This window comes from Armigeres subalbatus, chromosome 3 (genome assembly GCF_024139115.2).
Source record: "Armigeres subalbatus isolate Guangzhou_Male chromosome 3, GZ_Asu_2, whole genome shotgun sequence".
Taxonomy (NCBI): Eukaryota; Metazoa; Arthropoda; class Insecta; order Diptera; family Culicidae; genus Armigeres; species Armigeres subalbatus.
The window spans coordinates 234494855-234518994 of NC_085141.1; the positions used below are offsets into that span (position 1 = coordinate 234494855).

The window sequence follows — 24140 nt, forward strand, 5'->3', positions numbered from 1 at the left end:
CCCTTCGAATCGGATGAATTTCCCACGGAAATTCGGATGAATTTCCCCACGGAAATTCGGATGAATTTCCACGGAAATTCGGATGAATTTCCCAAAGAAACTCGGATGCATTTCCTTAAGAAATTCGGATGAATTTCCCACGGAAATTCGGATGAATTTCCCACGGAAATTCGGATGAATTTCCCACGGAAATTCGGATGAATTTCCCACGGAAATTCGGATGAATTCCCCACGGAAATTCGGATGAATTTCCCACGGAAATTCGGATGAATTTCCCACGGAAATTCGGATGAATTTTCCCAAGGAAATTCGGATGAATTTCCCCACGGAATTCGGATGAATTTCCCCACGGAAATTCGAATGAATTTCCCCACGGAAATTCGGATGAATTTCCCCACGGAAATTCGGATGAATTTCCCCACGGAAATTCGGATGAATTTCCCCACGGAAATTCGGATGAATTTCCCCACGGAAATTCGGATGAATTTTCCCACGGAAATTCGGATGAATTTCATGGAAATTCGGATGAATTTCCCCACGGAAATTCGGATGAATTTCCCCACGGAAATTCGGATGAATTTCCCCACGGAAATTCGGATGAATTTCCCCACGGAAATTCGGATGAATTTCCCCACGGAAATTCGGATGAATTTCCCCACGGAAATTCGGATGAATTTCCCCACGGAAATTCGGATGAATTTCCCCACAGAAATTCGGATGAATTTCCACGGAAATTCGGATGAATTTCCCCACGGAAATTCGGATGAATTTCCCCACGGAAATTCGGATGAATTTCCCCACGGAAATTCGGATGAATTTCCCCACAGAAATTCGGATGAATTTCCTTACGAAAATTTGGATGATATTCCCTACGGAAATTCGGATGAATTTCCCCACAGAAATTCGGATGAATTTCCTTACGAAAATTTGGATGATATTCCCTTCGGAAATTCGGATGAATTTCCCTTCGGAAATTCGGATGAATTTTCCTTCGGAAATTCGGATGAATTTCCCCACGGAAATTCGGATGTATTTTCCAACGGAAATTCGGATGAATTTCCCAACGGAAATTCGGATGAATTTTCCCACGGAAATTCGGATGAATTTTCCAACGGAAATTCGGATGAATTTTCCCACGGAAATTCGGATGAATTTTCCCACGGAAATTCGGATGAATTTCCCCACGGAAATTCGAATCAATTTCCCCACGAAAATTCGGATTAAATTCCCCACGGAAATTCGGATGAATTTCCCTACGGAAATTCGGATGAATTTCCCTACGGAAATTGGGATGAATTTCCCTACGGAAATTCGGATGAATTCCCCTACGGAAATTCGGATGAATTTCCCTACGGAAATTCGGATGAATTTCCCTACGGAAATTCGGATGAATTTCCCTACGGAAATTCGGATGAATTTCCCTACGGAAATTCGGATGAATTTCCCTGCGGAAATTCGGATGAATTTCCCTACAGAAATTCGGATGAATTTCCCTACCGAAATTCGGATGAATTTCCCTACGGAAATTCGGATGAATTTCGCTACGGAAATTCGGATGAATTTCCCTTCGGAAATTTGAATGAATTTCCCTTCGTAAATTCGAATGAATTTCCCTTCGGAAATTCGAATCCATTTCCCTACGGAAATTCAAATCCATTTCCCTACGGAAATTCGAATCCATTTCCCTACGGAAATTTGAATGAATTTCCCTACGGAAATTCGGTCCACTCCCAATCGATTCTGATGAATTTTCCTACGGAAATTCGTATGAATTTCCCTACGGAAATTCGGATGAATTACCCTTCGGAAAATCCGATTTATTTCCCTTCGGAAATTCGAATGAATTTCCCAATGCTCTTTTTTAAGTTTCCCGAGGAATTACGGATGAATTTCCTGAAGATATTATGACGAATTTCCCGAAGAAATTCGAATGAGGTTTCGAGGAAATTTAGATAAGTTTCACGAAGAAATTCGAAAGGAAATACAGATGAATCTCCTGATGAAAATCTGATTAACTGGCCGTAGAAATTCGGATGAAGACAAAATTTACAAAAAAAAATATGTGCTACGTTCTTTGCTACACCCAACCGGCATATGACAGATATTAATGCAGTTCTGCATAAAAATCATACAGAAACTGTATAAAATTTTGGCATCTGCAATACCGGAAGATTTCAATACTACTATTGTGTTGAAATCCTACAGTTTCGCGTTATTTTAATATTGTATCTATATAAAAAACTTGCATTTTTTTTTAACCCCGCTGTTTTTTTTTTTTGCTTTATTAGAGTGATTTAAGACCTTGCTATATTGGCAATTATTAGGAATTGCCAAGATCTTATACATTAATTGCAAGATTTGTTTTTGGGAGAAAATACAAATGCACTATAGGATTTCGGGCGGTCATTAATCGAAAATGTCATGTCTTCCGAATTATTTTAAAATATTTTCTCTCCATTGTCAATACTCTAATTAAGAGAAATTCTGAATTTGAAGTCTCTAGGTGCACTAGTTCCAAAGATATAAGGTGTCAAAGTCAGAAATGGGTAAAAAAGTTAACAAATTTCCTGAAAAAATATTTTACTTTCAACTATTTATTGAAATATTTTCTTAATGTTTTTCTTTAATGTTAATACATCATTACAAAGGTAATTGTATAAGCTTTAAAATGGTATGCAAAAACTAATGGTTACATTGTGAAAAAAATGAAAAAAATGCGGAAACAATATTTTTTCCAAAACGACGCTATTTTCAACTTTGATAGTGAAGAACTTTTTTTCCTCAGAAATCCCCAGGTTCTTTTATGATGCACATCAAGGACGAAGCTTCGACTAAAATTTCCCTGAAATAATTTCTTGCCAGTATTTGCAATTAACAGAGTTAAATCACTTTGATTTTTTTTCATTTATTTTTTTACTGTGTTTTGCCTCTCTCGTACTCCAAGGTTAATGCTCATTCCAAAACGAATGTTTGATAGAAGGCCCGGAGATCCGTAGTGGTATATATCAACTAACTCAGCTCGAAGAATTGAGGTGATGTCTGTATGTGTGTGCATGCGCGTCTGTATGTATGTGCGCAAATCGCCATTTAGACGCTTATTTGTGTACGATTTTCTCGCAACAAGTTTCATTCGACGGGAAATCTAGTCCCATAGTTTCCTATTGAAAATGGGCCAGACTGAACTATGGGCTTAAAGGGTATGGTCAAAATACATGTATTGGTAATAACTTCGACTTTATTTATAACAATTTTTTTAACTTTTCAAAGGAGTGAATGAATAAAACCCCCAATACAATGCAGCACAACGGTAACGGTAACGGAATTTATATATTTCCTGTCAAATTTTACTGGTTCCGTCGCCATTCCGCTGAATTGCGTTTGGGGCTTGAGTGGTTTGAGTCATTTCCCTAAACCTATTTTTCTGAGCTATTCATTAGCTACTGATGGAGAACTAAATATGAGGTTTCATAGTATGTAAATATTTATAAATCTCATGGAATCAATAATTCCCGACATGTTTATTGCAAAAGTAAAGACGAACAATATCTTAGTTAGTACGGAGAGTATGAAATTCTTGCTAGTGTTCATGAATGTCTGGCTAAAGGTAGGGAAATATTTATTCACTCATCTACACTTTGAGGTTCACTGGCTGAACAACCAGCGGAAAGTCAATATAAAAAAAGAAGAAATTTAGAACTCATAATGCAAGAAAATGATCAAGAGAGGCAAATGTTGACATTTTCTTCGTGCCTTACATGAATCAGATCTATTTTAAGCTCGATTTGGATAACGAGGAGACATTGGAAAAAAATTCACTTAGTTATTCTTATGCCATGCGTAATTTTGTAATATTTGAAGATTTTTAAAAGTTCTTTATCCTCTGATACTTTAGATGAATTCATGTCATCTTCCATCGTTGATGGAATTGAAGAAAATATCATTAAAGATTTAAACCTTCACACAGAAAAAGAATGATGCTATATATAACTTGTAGAAATCATGAAAACAAATCAAAAATAATTTAAATAGTGTTGTTATTCAAATTGAAAGAAATTTGCTTTTCGGAACAATGGAGCATTGTGGAATGAATGAATGTTCACATTTTTGAGAATATATTATTCTCATTTATTTTTTGAATAACTTGTACAAATGTCATGGGATTGCGATTTCTAATTTGCTAATACCCTTTTCAAAAGTTATTTCCAATTCTGATTCTTTAAGAAAATTGTTTAACTATTTTTTAGTGGAATGTTTTCACTGTCATAAGACGAGTTTAGTAAAATTCCATTTTATTCCACCAACTCGTATTAGTTCTACATATACGTATTTCGACCTGTTAGGACGTCTTCAGTGTCTCGTACTTTACTCGTTCTTGACTTCTGATTCTTTGATTAACATTTAATGCTTTAGGATCCTTCAGAACCTAGTACTTTGTCAAACAGATTGTTCTAAATACAAATTGTGAGGCATGAGAGTAAGAACAAAAAAATATCACTGAATGTCATGAAATTAATGTCTTTTAACATTAATTCGGTTCTCTCGCCGCCAACTTCAGATTTAGAGCAATGAAAAGTTATTAGATTTATTGGTAGGGGAGGCGTTTTGTTACTTTCTTCCCACAAAAATGATTACCTTCCGCAAAAAATATACAAAAATATATAGACGACAGTCCACAAATGAGGATGGAGAAGGGGGGGAGGGTTCATGATGTCCATAAATTGCTGTACTTAGTTTTTGTACAACCCCCTTCCTTCTCCTCAAGAAAACATATAAAATTAAACTTCCTAAATTGGATTGCTTTGTCACGTTAATCGAATTTATGAAAAAAAATATTACGTAATTCATAGACGATCCCTAAAGGGGGGGGGTGTTAGAAATTATATATTCATGCTATTTCGACCATACACAGCTAAAGCAAAGTGGAAAATCACTTGAAAAGTCCAATTTTATTTTTGACCGCTCGCTTGTATGGGGATCCCCCATAGTGAAATGACCGAACACCATTTCCTAGCGAACTATCTCTCAGGTCTATTTCGGGCCATATGCAGTCGCTAACAAAGCCAGCTTCAAAAACACTTGTATCCGTGTTTAACCGACTGTCCGAAACAAATAGCCGATCATTAAAGGATGGAAAGACCCCTTTAAAGCATCCCACGCACAACAAAGCACAAAGCACACAATGTTCCAACCGCAAAGCAATGCAAATTGACCACCTGCACCAACCGTCGTTGCCTTCCTTCGTCGTTGAACCATTGGCATGGGGCAACAGCATAACTACGGCCCCAGCAGCAGGACATCAATAAATGTAGAACATTTCCAATATGGTCAACTCACAGCAGCAGTAGCGGCAGCGACAGCAGCATCAGTTCCAGCATCACAGAAACATGTGTAGCATGTACCCAATGTAGAATGTAGCAATACTGGGCCCTCCTTGCCTAACTGCCGCGAACCACCGCTCTCCATCGGCACGGCAAAACGATTGCAACGCTCTGGTACTTGAATTTCCCAGGGTTGTCAGAATGTACAGCATTGGATAGTTTTGAAATTCGGATCCGGAATCGCTCGGTCCGCTCCCAGCCGATTCGGTCCATGGTAATCATCATCATCATCAGCATCAACACCGCACACTATCATATGGGCCGGCAGGACCCCTGCCGATGTTGTGTAGGTACGCAAAATGTAAATTAACCCCCTCTGGAAACATGCATATACAAATGGCCACCGTCCGACCGACTGACCGACCAACCGACCACCCGACACCGACCGATCATTGAATGTCCTGTTCCTTTATGGGTTCCTCCCGTGTACGTGCGGTTCTGCCTGTGGCTCAGTATTTGAATTAATCTTCCCAACTCCGATGTGCTGTACGGCGATATACACACCGAGAGCTTCCACAACCGGACAGCAGTTTGGGGAGCTTCTTTTTCTCAAGATAACAATTTAGAATTTGAATACTAAATAAATGTATTCCTGATGTGGCCACTTTCCGGATAAAGGCGAATATATAGATTTCTCGGAGCACGTTGTCGTCGCTCGATACACTACCGATTGTCTGGCGGGCAGGAGTGAGTGGGCTATGCAAATGCATCTGAGGTGGAAGTCCCCCACGTGGAACCATTTGGTGGTGAAGATTAGTGTGGAGCGGGTTGCGGATACCGTCCTGGAATAATTTAACATTGATGATATTATCGAAACAAATCCGAATACGAGTAAATCATTCGGTAGTTAGGGTTTTCGTTTCGTTTGCGGATGTTCGTTGTTTCGTTTGAGTTTCATGTAATCTAAGTGGGAGACAAAACAAAGTTTTGAATGACTGAAGAAAGTGTTTTGCAATACAGATGATTGCTATTGAAGCTTATATTCTATAGAATGGTAATTTGATTTTCATTCACTTATTACAATTTGGTTGTTCGTGTTTTAATACGTATGCTAGTTTTAGTCAATTGCTTGTAATACATTGTATGGTGTTTGTGCCATAAATTTTCCAGATATTTTTTTTACCATCAAGCCAAATAATTTCAACGTCTACTGTATGTATATTACTCTCATTCCCAAGACGGACTCTGAAGACCCGGAGACGCTTAGGGGTGTGTCAGCGACACAAGCGGAAGCTCCCCGGTCTCGAGTGCATGGACCCACGTGAATGATAATATGAAAATACTCTCACATAAATTCATCCAAGCCGACTGACATGCAAGAAGCGCCGCCTCGGGCATGGAATATATCCTTCAGTATGGAGCCAGCGGAAAAGAAAAAGGATATCAGGTCGATTACGAAGGATCTCCGGAATTTCTGCACTGCGATAGAGGAGAGGGCAATAGGAACGTGTGTTCTGGTGTCGTAGGACGTGTTTTTCGCATTTGCACTCCATCGTCGTCGTTGGCTGCCGTTGGTTGGAGATAAGGCGGCACTAAGAAAGACGACGTCGTCGGCGACAAAGGCCATGAAGCATTTGCAAACCGAATAAATCATTTATGAGGTGGATCAGTGGCATTTGCGGATGAACTATGGTGGGATCATTTCGGTGCAAATGCTGAGGTCAACAGATGCAAAATGGTCTTTTCCGCTATGCTCGAGAGAATTTGAATGTGTTTTTCTCGATTCTTTCAGTCGAATGTATTTCATTAAATATGTATTCCACGAATTGTCAAGAAGTTCAGGAATTGAAAGGCATTCAATGTTACATTTTATCGGTTAGATAAAATTCCAAATTCCAGCAGCGTTTCCTTATCCGAATAAACTGTCGCAAAATTAAACCTCACCGCAGGACATTTTAACCAGCCAAGAACCGACGTTTGTTACTGTGTCCCGTCGAATAGCTGTTTATACACCCTCTCTAAGACTCTCCGCAAAGAAAGCGGATTTTGTTTACATTTGGCCTTCGCTTTACAATCCTGAGAAGCTGTGAAATCAACACGTTCGAGTCACCACTTATTCAGAAGTTTCCCATTCAATCCCAACAACAGATGAAAAAGGATTTCCCAATGCATTACCCTTCCAAAGTTGGTATTGGGCTGGGGGTAAGCGTGGCAGCGTGAAGAAAAACCCAAGGAATCAAGAAAACCGGATCAGTGGCTCACAAAATTTATGGTTTGAATATGTGTCAGTGATATTTATGCCGGGGCTTTCAGTTGCTTCAAAACTTGCTCAAAACCGATTCCGGCGCGGCGGTTGGCATTGATGTTGATGTTGCTTTTGCTATTGCTGATGGAACGAAATCCAATTCTCATTTTTTTTCCACACTACCGGCATCAGTTAGGATAGGGATAAATCTAGGATCGGAAAATAAGGAAGCTTCAGGAGAAGGCAACAAGGGCAGCAAAGATCCAGTTGCAATAAATCAGATTTTCGACTTAAATTTGACAGAATGAAGCAAAACCCCACCCGGGAACGGAGAGAGCTCAACCAACCGTAACTGAAATACTAAAGCTTGAAGTTGGATTTGTGCTTGTAATGCTGTTGCTACTTTTCTACTTGATGGAGGCAATCAGAACGATTTTTTCTGAAATGTGGAATTGGTTGTATCAGTCACTAATGTTTGTTTTTACGTTTTTATTTCTTTGCAGGTAAGCTGAATGATCAAAGAAATGGATTGTTGAGCAACGCGAGTCTCTCTAAGGGCAAGTAGAACAGTTTAATGACAAATTAAACAAAAATAGAAATAGATCAAAGTAATTCTTCCAATAGTGTCGCTTAATAATTCGACATAGGGAAAGATACTAACATTTCTGATATGACAAACAATTTCTGTTGAAATCGGGTAAGCTGAAAAATCCGCATGAAAATATCTAAATAGAAATTTTTTGAATACAAACGAATTTCCCCGAAAAATTCATCCTATCATCCTAAAGGGAAGTTCATCCAAATTTTCAAGAAGAATCCATCCGAAATTGTACGAAAAAGTTATCCAAATTTCTCTAAGAAATTCATCCATCCAATTGTAGCGAAAAATTTCCAAAGTAAGTTGATCTAAATTTCCAGAGGAAATTCATTCGAATTTCCAGGGGAAATTCATTCGAATTTCCAGGGGAAATTCATTCGAATTTCCAGGGGAAATTCATTCGAATTTCCAGGGGAAATTCATTCGAATTTCCAGAGGAAATTCATTCGAATTTCCAGAGGAAATTCATTCGAATTTCCAGAGGAAATTCATTCGATCTTCCAGAGGAAATTCATTCAATTTCCAGAGGAAATTCATTCGATTTCCAGAGGAAATTCATTCGAATTCCAGAGGAAATTCATTCGATTTCCAGAGGAAATTCATTCGATTTCCAGAGGAAATTCATTCGAATTTCCAGAGGAAATTCATTCGATTTCCAGAGGAAATTCATTCGAATTTCCAGAGGAAATTCATTCGATTTCCAAAGGAAATTCATTCGATTTCCAAAGGAAATTCATTCGATTTCCAAAGGAAATTCATTCGATTTCCAGAGGAAATTCATTCGATTTCCAGAGGAAATTCATTCGAATTTCAGAGGAAATTCATTCGATTTCCAGAGGAAATTCATTCGACTTCCAGAGGAAATTCATTCGAATTTCCAGAGGAAATTCATTCGAATTTCCAGAGGAAATTCATTCGATTTCCAGAGGAAATTCATTCGATTTCCAGAGGAAATTCATTCGAATTTCCAGAGGAAATTCATTCGATTTCCAGGGAAATTCATTCGATTTCCAGAGGAAATTCATTCGAATTTCCAGGGAAATTCATTCGATTTCCAGGAAATTCATTCGATTTCCAGGGAAATTCATTCGAATTCAGGGAAATTCATTCGATTTCCAGGAAATTCATTCGATTTCCAGGGAAATTCATTCGAATTTCCAGGGAAATTCATTCGATTTCCAGGGAAATTCATTCGATTTCCAGGAAATTCATTCGATTTCCAGGGAAATTCATTCGATTTCCAGGGAAATTCATTCGAATTTCAGGAAATTCATTCGAATTTCCAGGAAATTCATTCGAATTCAGGGAAATTCATTCGAATTTCAGGAAATTCATTCGAATTTCCAGGGGAAATTCATTCTAATTTCCAGGAAATTCATTCGAATTCAGGAAATTCATTCGAATTCAGGAAATTCATTCGAATTTCCAGGAAATTAATTCTACTTTCCAGGGTAAATTTATTCGAATTTCCAGGGGCCATTCATTCGTATCTCCAGGGGAAATTAATTCGAATTTCCAGGGGAAATTAATTCGAATTTCCAGGGGAAATTAATTCGAATTTCCAGGGGAAATTCATCCGAATTTCCAGCGGAAATTCATTCGAGTTTCCAGCGGGAATTCATCCGAATTTCCAGGGGAAATTCATCCGAATTTCTAAGAGAAATTCATCCGTCCTCAAAAGGCACTTGGAGCGATCCGTTCTTAAAAGCATGTGGCTTAAGCGCTACTCCACAAGGGAGACCACGGCCCAATTTAATTTGCCCGGATGAGACAAGGGCTTATGCATCGGTCCAGCCAGCAACAACGAAACGTGCCAAATTGGGTCCACCCTATCTTCACATTAATACCGTACAGTCACCACATACATTCAAAGAGTCGATGAGAACCCACCATATCCTAATACACTCTAAGTAGGAGTATGCCTCTCATCATTGGCAGACTCTCTCCTCTCACCAACAACTATCAATGAGCTGAAAGCAACATAAAAAACCCACAGTTAAACTCGCAAGGAGGACGGGACTCGAAAACTATTAAACATTATCGCGCTGTGACGTTATGCAACGTACACACAAGTCAAGCAGTTGGACGAACATTGACTCCGCCCCCAAGAAAACGCTTCGGTTGCTGCTTTGTTTGAACGTGTGTGAAGTTGTTCGAACAACCATTTGACAGTTGACGGCTCGGTTGGAAAAAATTAAAACGGTTTGATTTTGGTTTGAGTTGTCGGGGGTGGAGTCAAGGTTCGCCGAACATGTTTGAGCATTTGTAGTGAAGTTGCACAAACCCCCATATAGACCAGTGAAAGATGACGTAGGTTGACAGTTCACAGATCTATTTCACCAGGACTTAGTCTCCGGCGAAGCTTCCGATAAAATTGTTCTTGCTTCTCTTATGCGATTGATTTCATGCTGAATGCAAAGAATATCATTGAAATGCTTGGATCACAGCAATTTTGAACTAAAAATATGAATTTTAATTTTCCCCTCATCGATTTTTCTTCTAACACCTTGTAAACAAGCTCTGTGAACTGTCAAAATAAGTGAGGTTAAGTTAGAATTTGCATTGGTCTATATTTTTTGATGGTTGGTGCTTCGGTCGTTCGTGTGTGATATTGTTGGTCGAATAAATTGATTGTTCGTGTCGCTGTTGGTAAAACTTGATGGATGTTTGAATAATCGAGAGGTGGAGTCAATGTTGGTCAAACTGCTTAACCGTGTGTACGTTCCATTAAACACAATTTATTAATAGATTTGGCTAGGGAGACATATAAACATTTTATTAGGACTAACATATTTATTAACTTAATTTCTATTAGCAACACAAAAATCATCAGGAGGTTCGGTTTCGTTTGTTCGTCTCAGTGATTGTTTTCATTCATCTTCATATATCTCCTATTTGTGTGCGGTTTCTCTTCCCGAGCTCTCTATCGTTTCTCTTGTGCTCTACGCTTTATATCTAATTTCTGTGAAGTCACTACTCTCTGCAGCTTAGCTGCTCATGGGTCTGCGCTCCTAGTAGCCGACGGAAATAGTGGCACAACGGGCTCACGCACGAATTTTCACGGGTCCGTGATGACGTCGCACTTTGGTGCGATAGTTTGCTGTGTGTGGGAAATATCAAGCCAATCTGGCTGAACAAACACTTGAACACGAGCACATTATCACATTCATAGCACAAACTTTGCTTATTGCTAAAGAACGAACAATAATTAATTAAATAATTACATTTAAAGTCACAGTAGCACATACTTCAGAACAATCGCAATAATAACTGACAAAAGCGGACACTCCACACACACAGCTGAAAAACAACGCAGATAAAAAATGACACCACTAATCACTCGCAGCGCACTACGAGCTACTACGATCCAAACATTTCAAATGAATCGATGAAGGCAAGAAAAATTATAAAAACAAGATTTTTTCTTTCACTGTTGCTGAAAGTTTTTCTGTAAGAGAGGAGAAGACCGCCAGCTGTTACCAAGAGAAATAGTAGATTCATGGATATTTCACACGGTATGGTATAGGAAATGACGTATATTTCTGTTAAAAATCAAAAATTAAAGATATTTTTCAAAAAAATATTGGTTTAAAAGCACACGAAATAGGTAAGCATAATATCTCAATTTTTTCAAAAAGCTGCTGATTCATAAGATTTTTGAATTTCTTAGCCCACAGACCAAGAATTGTTTGACTGAAGGAGCCTCCTAATAGGAGGCATTTTAATACAAATTTCCTATTCCTATTTCCTATTTCCATATTTCTAATTTTTCTCAAATTTTCTCCACGTGACAGCACTGATGAAGGGACCGTCCCTATAAGCACAATTGATATACTATACGTTGGCAATCGAGAATGTCTCCCATCCGAAAGCTATCTTCACTAAACCCAGAATCAAGCTCAAATGTTATGGTTTTTAATATGTTTACGGCATTCAAGAAGGAGCTGTATATGAAACAGTGTTTCACTTTTTATAAAAAATGTTCAGCCATTCTTAAACTTCATAATGAATCATGCATTTATTTCATTTTCTTCACTACCCACAAAAAATAATACCCATTTTCTCGATCAGATATTCCTACAGAAGATGGGATTACATCATTACGTACCTCCCACTCAGTGTCTGCCGTGTTCCATACTCAAACTCTCCTCATTTCTGTTGGACCGCACATGCTTGCAATTATCAAAATCCAAACTGAAGAAAATGTCTTCATTTCGTTCGAGACATGTGTTGTTCGCCCACTGCACCGGACATCAACTTTTACTGCCCCAGAGTGTGTACACGGGTCGGATCTACACGATGCAGAATTTACTTGTCCTGAGTTTGATCATTTGTGAGACCCTTAGAAGTTCATTAGTGCTGAAGATTTTTCAAAGTCGGGATTTGACTAAGACACAGCTACTTCTGCCCCGAAACGTTCGAAGTCGCGATCCAACCCTGACTCTACCATTTCTACATATTTGATTGTTGATGTTTGAACATGCCGATTTATAAGTTCTAAATTTACCAACACGAGGCCAATTGCTCGACAAACGGCCAATGAAGTCGACGACGACGTTGTGAACCGAAAATGTTCGCCACGCACGCGGACACGACACGGAATATGTGTCCGTGAACTGACGCGATGCGAGGTGCATCCTCTTTGGGAGGCGTCGTTCACGAATGACGTTTCGTGTCATGGCACGGGAATGGTAATGCGGTTTTATTTACAAAAACCAGATTAATCCACCTAGCGGCGATGATGCCTTTCTCGTGCATCGTAAAATGTACTGAAAAAATCACATAGGAAAGGTCAAAAAAGCACTTTAGGGGGATAGATCGCATATTTTCTATCATTTTGCATGTTTTTGCATTAATTACTATGCATTTCCACCATTCTTGAAAAAAAAAAAAAAAATTCGATTTTGAAAATTTTTTTCCAAGGGGGGAAAACAACAATGATTTTTCAATAATTCCGAAATGCAATGTCCGATCAGGCTAATTTTCAATAGCAACGATGGGACCGCATTCCCCGTCGAATGCAACTTGTTGCGAGTAAATCGAGTAATGCTAAGTTTCAAAAAGTGTGTCTACAAAATTTGTACACATACACACATACACACACACACATACATACATACACACAAACAGACATCACCTCAATTCGTCGAGCTGAGCCGATTGGTATATAACACTATGGGTCTCCGAGCCTTCTATCAAAAGTTTGATTTTGGAGGAAATTATAGCCTTTGCGTATACTTAGTATACGAGAAAGGCAAAAAGAACATGACAGTTTGCTGAAAGTTCAACAATTATTGCGTTACGTGATTTGTAAACACCCCCTAAGCATGTATGGACGCCTATTCCACTTGTTCTTCATATATAGAGAGAGAACAAATCTAAGTGGGAAGTCACTTTTTTGACACGCATGGCGTTATTTGAATATTACGAGAAAATTGGATTAACATAATTCAATGATGGATGGATGGTATACGTGTGAGGGCGTTGGAAAACCTTCAATACGCAGACAAGAAATTATCACTGCTAACGGCTCAGAGGCGTACATTACAAGGCCATATAAAAAATAAATTGAAAGAATTTGATCATTAAATGAAATTTTCAGCTCTATATTTATAAATAAGGAAAAATTAATAAATGGAAGTCTGATGTAAATTAAAAATTCTAATCAAATGGAACTGTTGTTATTGTTAAGAAACTTTGTATTTGAATTAATTGATACATCGCAATATATATATATTGGAATCCTGCACACGACTCTGGCTGCAGAGTTCTTCTATGTAAAATGGATGACAAGTTCACACTTGTAGTTCTTCCTCAAATCGGTCAAAGCGCCATCTGCATATTAAAAACGCAGAAGTGTCCCATGGAATGCTTCATCAACTATTCCATTTTTTTCAAGATTGCTCGAATATCTATCGCAAACATTTGAATTATTCATTTAACTGAATGACCTCCACCTCAATGCATTACATAAGCTGTTTTTCCGATTACTCAAAATATTATCGTCGAGCTGCGTTTTCCAACCGTCTGTCTATTTTAAAAACTGCGCACTTGTCAACCTCACCTCACAACCCGCACACTCACTTAAATCTGTTGAAGTCGTACTAATACCCGAGCCGGCAGTGCATCGAAACGCAAAACAAAAAATAACACACCATTTGAAGGAAGAGAAATGGCTTCCCGAATGCCCATCCCGAACCACCTCCAGCACCTCATAGCCATATGGCCCCACCGGACCCGGCATCACAGGTTGCCTGCACTTTGTGGCGACAATGTGGCGGCGAGGGCGTTTTTCCGTCTGTTTTCCATTGGAATGTTTTTCCATCGTGGAAATCTCCACTGCGCTTCGGGAATTGTTATTAGTTTCGTGTCGCCCATCGACTACCGGTTTTGGATGCATCCACCACGACGACGATGACGACGACTATGGTTGTCGCGATTTTGGCCGAATACTGTCCACACACATAGTGTGTATGTGAAAAAAAAGTACGAGCTTCCCGAGTCAAGGGATGGAACAATTTGGAAATACTGTCAGACGGATGCAAAGAAAGAAAAACTCAATATCCGTTTTGTTATTTGTTAAATGCTCAACTGAATCAAAAGTTACTTCCGTGATTGTTGCTTCTGGTGCAGGATGCAATTTGTAAGTAGAGCCTTCCGAGAAATCTCTGAAGATCTTCCAGTGGAAATTTGGAAGATTTTTTCGTTGGAATCCAAAGTTTTTTTTTACATTCCTAAATTTATTTTCTCTAAAATTCCTAATAAAATGTCGTATGATCGAACAAACCATAAGACCAACACCCATCTGATCGAAAGTTATTTAGCCGAGAAAGTCATTTAGACAAAATCGACATACGGTCGAAAATGTTATTTGGTCGAACAGGTTATTAGGCCGAAAATGCCGTTCGGCCGAATTGGCCGTTTGGAAGAAAGGCGCATTTTCGATCAAATAACCTGTTTGGTGTTGGTTGGTTGGTTGGCGAAAAATTTGTTTGGCCGAAAATGCAATTTGGTAAAAATTGCCGTTTGGCCGAAATGGTTGCTTAGCAGAAACGATTATTAGGATGATTCGGACGTTCTAAAAATATCGGCTTTTGGCCTAATAGGTTATTTTGTCCGATGAATTTTCTTTGAAAATGCCGAAAAATATCAGCCACTCCGATTCAAGCTGCCGGTGGCTTAAGTGGCTATCGACGTAACGCCGAAAAAGCGCCGCCGCCGAACATATTTATGATAAACGCCGAATTAATTTCCGTTGGAAATTCTATTAATTTACGTTGAGAATTCGGATGAATTTCCGTTGAAAATTTTAATAAATTATGATTGGAATTACAAATGAATTGTCGTTGAAATTTCGAATGCATTCCCGTTGAAAATTCTAATAAATTTTCGTTGGAAATTCGAATATATTTCCGTTGGAAATTCGAATATATTTCCGTTGGAAATTCAAATGAATTTCCGTGGGAAATTCGAATGAACTTACGTGGGAAATTTGAATTAATTTACGTGGGAAATTCGAATGAATTTCCGTTGGAAATTCGAATGAATTTCCGTTGGAAATTGAATGAATTTCCGTTGAAATTGAATGAATTTCCGTTGGAAATTGAATGAATTTCCGTTGGAAAATCGAATGACTTTCCGTTGGAAATTCGAATTAATTTCCGTTGAATTGAACGAATTTCCGTTGGAAATTCGAACGAATGTTCCTTGAAATTGAATGAATTTCCGTTGGAAATTGAATGAATTTCCGTTGGAAAATCGAATGAATTTCCGTTGAAAATTCGAATGAATTTCCGTTGGAAATTGAATGAATTTCCGTTGGAAATTCAAATGAATTTCCGTTGGAAATTCGAATGATTTTCCGTTGAATTGAATGAATTTCCGTTGAAATTGAATGAATTTCCGTTGAAATTGAATCAATTTCCGTTGAAATTGAATCAATTTCCGTTGGAAATTCGAATCAATTTCCGTTGAAATTGAATCAATTTCCGTTGAAATTCGAATCAATTTCCGTTGAAATTCGAATCAATTTCCGTTGGAAATTGAATCAATTTCCGTTGGAAATTGAATCAATTTCCGTTGAAATTGAATCAATTTCCGTTGGAAATTGGAATGAACTTCCGTTGAAGTTGAAATGAATTTCCGTTGAATTGGAATGAATTTCCGTTGAATTGGAATGAATTTCCGTTGAAATTGGAATGAATTTCCGTTGAAATTGGAATGAATTTCCGTTGAAATTGGAATGAATTTCCGTTGAATTGGAATGAATTTCCGTTGGAAATTCGAATAAATTTCCGTTGGAAATTCGAATATATTTCCGTTGGAAATTCGAATATATTTCCGTTGGAAATTCGAATGAATTTCCGTTGGAAATTCGAATGAATTTCCGTTGGAAATTGAATGAATTTCCGTTGGAAGTTCGAATGAATTTCCGTTGAAATTCGAATTAATTTCCGTTGGAAATTGAATTAATTTCCGTTGAAATTCGAATTAATTTCCGTTGGAAATTCGAATGAATTTCCGTTGGAAATTCGAATGAATTTCCGTTGGAAATTCGAATGAATTTCCGTTGGAAATTCGAATGAATTTCCGTTGGAAATTCGAATGAATTTCCGTTGGAAATTCGAATCAATTTCCGTTGGAAATTCGAATCAATTTCCGTTGGAAATTCGAATCAATTTCCGTTGGAAATTCGAATCAATTTCCGTTGGAAATTCGAATCAATTTCCGTTGGAAATTCGAACCAATTGCCGTTGGAAATTCGAATCAATTTCCTTTGGAAATTCGAATCAATTTCCTTTGGAAATTGGAATCAATTTCCGTTGGGAATTCGAATGAATTTCCGTTGGAAATTCGAATGAATTTCTGTTGGAAATTCGAATGAATTTCCGTTGGAAATTCGAATGAATTTTCGTTGGAAATTCGAATGAATTTCCGTTGGAAATTCGAATGAATTTCCGTTGGAAATTTGAATGAATTTCCGTTGAAATTGGAATGTATTTCCGTTGAATTGGAATGAATTTCCGTTGAAATTGAATGAATTTCCGTTGAAATTCGAATAAATTTCCGTTGAAATTCGAATGAATTTCCGTTGGAAATTGAATGAATTTCCGTTGAAATTGAAATGAATTTCCGTTGGAAATTGAATGAATTTCCGTTGAAATTCGAATGAATTTCCGTTGAAATTGGAATGAATTTCCGTTGGAAATTCGAATGAATTTCCGTAGGAAATTCGAATGAATTTCCGTTGGAAATTCGAATGAATTTCCGTTGGAAATTCGAATAAATTTCCGTTGGAAATTCCGTTGGAAATTCGAAGGATTTCCCGTTGGATATTCGAATGAATTTCCGTTGAAATTCGAATCAATTTCCGTTGGAAATTCGAATCAATTTCCGTTGGAAATTCGAATCAATTTCCGTTGGAAATTCGAATCAATTTCCGTTGGAAATTCGAATCAATTTCCGTTGGAAATTCAATGAAAATGAAATCAATGAAAATTCGAATGAATTTCCGTTGGAAATTCGAATGAATTTCCGTTGGAAATTCGAATGAATTTCCGTTGGAAATTGAATGAATTTCCGTTGAAGTTCGAATGAATTTCCGTTGGAAATTTGAATGAATTTTCGTTAGAAATTTGAATAAATTTCCTTTGGAAATTCGAATAAATTTCCGTTGGAAATTGAATGAATTTCCGTTGAAATTCGAATGAATTTCCGTTGGAAATTCGAATGAATTTCCGTTGGAAATTCGAATGAATTTCCGTTGGTAATTCGAATGAATTTCCGTTGGAAATTGAATGAATTTCCGTTGAAAATTCGAATGAATTTCCGTTGGTAATTCGAATGAATTTCCGTTGGAAATTCGAATGAATGTCCGTTGGAAATTCGAATGAATTTCCGTTGGAAATTCGAATGAATTTCCGTTGAAATTGAATGAATTTCCGTTGGAAATTGAATGAATTTCCGTTGAAAATTCGAATGAATTTCCGTTGGAAATTCGAATGAATTTCCGTTGGATATTCGAATGAATTTCCGTTGGAAATTTGAATGAATTTCCGTTGGAAATTCGAAGGATTTCCGTTGGATATTCGAATGAATTTCCGTTGGAAATTCGAATGAATTTCCGTTGGAAATTCGAATGAATTTTCTTTGAAAATTCAAATGAATTTCCGTTGAATTCGAATGAATTTCCGTTGAAATTGAATGAATTTCCGTTGGAAATTCGAATTAATTTCCGTTGAAATTCGAATTAATTTCCGTTGAAATTGAATTAATTTCCGTTGAATTCGAATGAATTTCCGTTGGAAATTCGAATAAATTTCCGTTGGAAATTTGAATAAATTTCCGTTGGAAATTCGAATAAATTTCCGTTGGAAATTCGAATGAATTTCCGTTGGAAATTCGAATGAATTTCCGTTGGTAATTCGAATGAATTTCCGTTGGAAATTAGAATGAATTTCCGTTGGAAATTCGAATGAATTTCCGTTGGAAATTCGAATGAATTTCCGTTGGAAATTCGAATGAATTTCCGTTGGTAATTCGAATGAATTTCCGTTGGAAATTCGAATGAATTTCCGTTGAAAGTTCGAATGAATTTCCGTGGAAATTCGAATGAATTTCCGTTGGAAATTCAAATGAATTTCTGTTGAAATTCAAATGAATTTCCGTTGAAATTGAATGAATTTCCGTTGGAAATTCGAATGAATTTCCGTTGGAAATTCGAATGAATTTTCGTTGGAAATTGAATGAATTTCAACGGAAATTCCGTTGAAAATTGAATGAATTTCCGTTGAAATTTGAATAAATTTCCGTTGGAAATTCGAATAAACTTCCGTTGGAGATTCGAATGAAATTCCGTTGCAAATTCGAATGAATTTCCGTTGGAAATTGAATGAATTTCCGTTGGAAATTGAATGAATTTCCGTTGGGAATTCGAATGAATTTCCGTTGGAAATTCGAATGAATTTCCGTTGGTACTTCGAATGAATTTCCGTTTGAAATTCGAATGGATATCCGTTGGAGATTCGAATGAATTTCCGTTTGAAATTCGAATGAATTTCCGTTGAAATTGAATGAATTTCCGTTGGAAATTCGAATGAATTTCCGTTGGAAATTGAATGAATTTCCGTTGGAAATTGAATGAATTTCCGTTGGAAATTGAATGAATTTCCGTTGAAATTCGAATGAATTTCCGTTGAAATTGAATGAATTTCCGTTGGAAATTCGAATGAGTTTCCATTGAAAATTCAAATGAATTTCCGTTCCGAAAATTCGAATGAATTTCCGTTCCGAAAATTCGAATGAATTTCCGTTACGAAAATTCAAATGAATTTCCGTTGGAAATTCGACTGAAATTCTGTTGGAAATTCGAATGAATTTCCGTTGCAAATTCGAATGAATTTCCGTTCCGAAAATTCGAATGAATTTCTGTTCTGAAAATTCGAATGAATTTCCGTTGAAAATTCGAATGAATTTCCGTTGGAATTCGAATGAATTTCCGTTGAATTCGAATGAATTTCCGTTGGAAATTGAATGAATTTCCGTTGGAAATTCGAAGGATTTTCGTTGGATATTCGAATGAATTTCCGTTGAATTGAATGAATTTCCGTTGAAATTCGAATCAATTTCCGTTGAAATTGAATGAATTTTCTTTGAAATTCAAATGAATTTCCGTTGGAAATTGAATGAATTTCCGTTGGAAATTGAATTAATTTCCGTTGGAAATTGAATGAATTTCCGTTGGAAATTGAATTAATTTCCGTTGGAAATTTGAATAAATTTCCGTTGGAAATTGAATAAATTTCCGTTGGCAATACGAATGAATTTCCGTTGGAAATTCGAATGAATTTCCGTTGGTAATTCGAATGAATTTCCGTTGGAAATTAGAATGAATTTCCGTTGGAAATTCGAATGAATTTCCGTTGGAAATACGAATGAATTTCCGTTGGTAATTCGAATGAATTTCCGTTGGAAATTCGAATGAATTTCCGTTGAAAGTTCGAATGAATTTCCGTGGAAATTCGAATGAATTTCCGTTGGAAATTCAAATGAATTTCTGTTGGAAATTCAAATGAATTTCCGTTGGAAATTCAAATGAATTTCCGTTGGAAATTCGAATGAATTTCCGTTGGAAATTCGAATGAATTTTCGTTGGAAATTCGAATGAATTTCCGTTGGAAATTCAATTGAATTTCCGTTGGAAATTTGAATGAATTTCCGTTGAAAATTCGAATGAATTTCCGTTGGAAATTCGAATGAATTTCCGTTGGATTTTTCTTCAATTTTGTCAATTTTATCAATTTTGTCAATTTTGTCAATTTTGTCAATTTTGTCAATTTTGTCAATTTTGTCATTTTTTTAAATTTAGATAATTTTGAATTTGGCATCTCCTCCCAATCGGGAACACAGAAGAAAACTGAATCACTATATCTACTTACCTAGGAGTAGCACATCAACGACCGAGGTACCGACGATGACGACGTAATGGCTGACTGTTGGTAGTTGAGGAGAACTCGGAAAACTGTCAGTTGGACGTTGGTGGTTCGAGCTTAGTGCTGCGAGTGATTTTCGCCGTTTCGCGTGTGTATTTCGTCTAGTTTTGGACGGGAGTTTTCTTCTCATTACATCTCAGGAAGACATAAAGCGTGTTACGTTGTGAGTATTTTTGGCACATTCCAGAGGAATTGTGGCATCTCGCCTCCCGGATCTCGGGCCGGCAGAAATGAATCCCGTTAATCTAAACATTACTTAATCATGACCGATGGTTCGCATAAACACAATCCCCGGCGTGGTAGTGAGTCAAATTCCGAAAAATCCCGACAATGTTCTACCATCAGATGATTGAGCCGAGAACGTGAGGAGTGCGAAATATTTTCAAATTTATTTTTACGCCAAATCGCTCAAGTGAAATAAGGCATCAAACGCGCCATGGCTGTCGGGGGTGTGAAAATGGTCGTTAAGCGATCAGGATGAATGAGTGTGTAAATAATAAAATGAGAGATATTGCAAACTAAACATGCGTCAGTCCCCGTGGCACCCGCTGGCAATCTTGCTAAGTAATGAGCTATCTTGACTTGCAGTCGTCGGAAGCAGAACGTTTTCGGTGCGTTTTCGACACAGTGATTCAACACCAGTGAAGAGAATTTGAAAACATGCTCTATTTTTCATTTGAATAGGGAACTATTATTGATTACATGTAATATGCACTCTGGGCAAGACATTTGAATTGGAGAATAAATAAAATTAAATAAAAGTATGGCTGAAATTGAATAAGCATTGAATGAAAAGTGCAATCGACCAATTTTTTATCATTTGTATCACCTTGAGCATTGAGCATGGAGATATCTTCTCGATCATGAAACTTATGTCACATTTTGTCACTTGTTTCTAAAATTCAAATGGTTTGAAAATTGAATTCCAATTAAGCCCATTCTCAAGTGGACATCACCGCCGTCGAATGATGCATACAAATTTATCACGCCCATCGCAGCAATTAATCAAGCGCTCAACGGAATCAAGACATTGCGACTCATTCACGCTCGAGTGGACCAAATCCTGACGGCAGCCGTCACCATCCACTGACCGCTTGGCTTAAGTCCTCCTCGGAGAGTGAAGGGTCGCAGGCTAACCGAGGCGACAGAGAGGTTATCCTCTGATTAGAAACTAATTGATATATCACTGCTGCTTCTGCTGGCCATCGCTGGTCGTGCTGATCTGTTACGCAGCACTGGACCCGGGTGCCACTCGGCAAACCTTTCCTTTTAATCCTGAGCCATCAATAAAATGTCCGACCGGGCAGAACACACATCGCAACACACAATCGCTCGCCCGCCTGTTTCCAAGGACCATCTATCTTTGGCTTGATAAACGGACCATCCAGTGCGGAAGCCAAACTCACACCATTCCCTCACGATGGACCACCACTCGGCCGGCGAGAGCTGGTGGCCGTTGTCGGTCGGTCGCTCGGTGGTCCTTTCGAATGGTCCTGCCTCATTTGCTCCCGCGCCGTATCACAGAAACACTGAGTCGAAGCCGCTTGGAAGGTGCCATTCATACATTATCATTAGCATAGCCCCCTTCCGGGTTGGTTTATGGAGCTGGTGTCGGTCATCCACCGCAGTCCGCCACCACCGCAACCATCCACCCACAGTCTTCCGTAGCGTAGACCCATAAATTCTAATCAAAAGTCAGCCGGTCGTCCACATTTTACCAAATTTGTCCCTACTTGATAACTAAATTCAATCAGTGCCAATTATAAATTAATGATGAATAATCATGGAACGGTGTCGGGTTAGAAGTCGGACATTTTCATCAGCGCTCAGCGACGTTTGTGATGATCACGAAAATTACGTGCTTGGGGAACGAACTTCACATCGAAGATAACTTTTGATAATTAGCAATGTAAAAATGACAATGTTGCATCTTCAAGCCCGCTACCTCAATGTCAATGTTAATGTTCCATTTTTGTGAACTGTACAACTCGTGTAGTCCCGAGCCAATGCAAAGTAGGAGAAGGGAAACAATAGCAGATAATAAGTCTTTAAGAATAATTTTGAAAACTGATATTATGTCATACGGAATGTTGTGAAATCATCTGATCCGAAGCGTCAAAATTAAGCAAACCACTCTATTATGAGACTAACGATGGAAGTCGATATCAGGCCTTTTTGAATAAACGACATCACATGTCAAATGCCAACCACTCTCGTCCATGGACTCATCAGATGGTCTCGTATTTATCTCCCAAAGCTCGCAAGAGAGAGCTCTTTTCCAAAACAGCCTCTGATTACCCAACGTTTCCCTGACGGGTGACTATCGGATCTCCAAAGCATCTTCTGGACTTTGGATTTTTGCCAAACAAACCGTTTATCTCGTTCGGTGCATTACCTACGAAGGATTCGACACTCGGCTGAACTGATGGCTGAAGAGTCACTACCCGAACACACTCACCAGCTCGATGCACCCTTAATCCAGCTCGATGAATCCTCAACTGGATGTGCTGATGATCGGCACGGGTGAAAGCCAACCGATGTCGTCATTCCTGCTGAAGCACCTACCTTGCGGGTCCGTCCGCACTCCCCGATGATGGCGATGATGATGCTCCGGGAAGTAAACGACCGGAAAGGTTCTCTGTGTAACAAATGTGCAGCTATATTATAATCATGCCCGGAATATGGGACGACGGACGACGGAGGGATGATACACTCTATCTTTCCTCTGCTGCAGCGTCGTCCCATCGGCACCCGACGACGCGTCGGCACCACAAGAACGGACCATCCCAAGGGGGTGATAGACAATTTGACATTGTTTTGAGGCTTTACATAATTTGGCTTTTCGATAGTGTGCAGTGCGGTTTCCATTTCCAGCGCCGTCGTCGTCCTGCTGCTGGCCGATATGCCGAGATCGAGAACTGACAGGAGAAAGGAAATTTCATCATCATAATCGTTAGTGCTGAGTGATGGTGCTCCTTGGGACGGACTCGTCTCAGGTTTCGCTTCGAATCAAGCCAATCGGAAAGATTGCTTTCCGACTGACTTCGTTTACCAATTTTTGCAGGGGTTGAGCAAAAAGGATAATCACCATTTTGTTGATTTTGGTTTGATCCCAATCTCAATAACAATTACACAAGTATTGCTCTTCAAATGTGGAGAAAAAAATCAAGAACCCTCGGAGAACGGTTATGGAAGTAAGTGCTGTCGAACAGCACCGCAATCAAATCTAATCGAAATAAGTAACAATCTGATTACACTTGAGAGAAAAAGCAAACGAAATCGAACACGTGTCTTTTTTAACCTTCGTATAGGCATTCTTTTATCGAAACGACCGTGGAAATAAAATAAATCAGATTAATCCACCTACTTTATTTTGGTTAAAAGTGAAACATAACAATTCAAAATTGGTTTCACGGCTCGATAGAAACTAAATCTCAATTACTATTAATACTCTAAAATTGAAGTCGAATTCAAAACAATAAGTTTCC

At 38.2% G+C, this 24140-nt stretch overlaps 2 protein-coding genes across 12 annotated transcripts in view; both read left to right on the plus strand.

Moving 5' to 3' along the window:
• The window catches only part of LOC134220944 (protein muscleblind-like), a 666328-nt gene that overhangs the window by 539212 nt on the left and 102976 nt on the right, over positions 1-24140 (plus strand). The window lies entirely within an intron of this gene.
• Positions 20701-24140, plus strand: part of LOC134220941 (muscleblind-like protein 1) — a 413633-nt gene continuing 410193 nt past the window's right edge. For 3 of the 11 annotated variants that reach the window (XM_062700081.1, XM_062700084.1, XM_062700085.1), the window contains exon 1: positions 20711-20815. The gene's annotated coding sequence lies outside the window, so the exon portion shown is untranslated. Of the gene's footprint in view, positions 20816-24140 lie in introns of all 11 variants that reach the window. The other 8 variants (XM_062700087.1, XM_062700089.1, XR_009982128.1 and 5 more) reach the window with 7 other exon arrangements.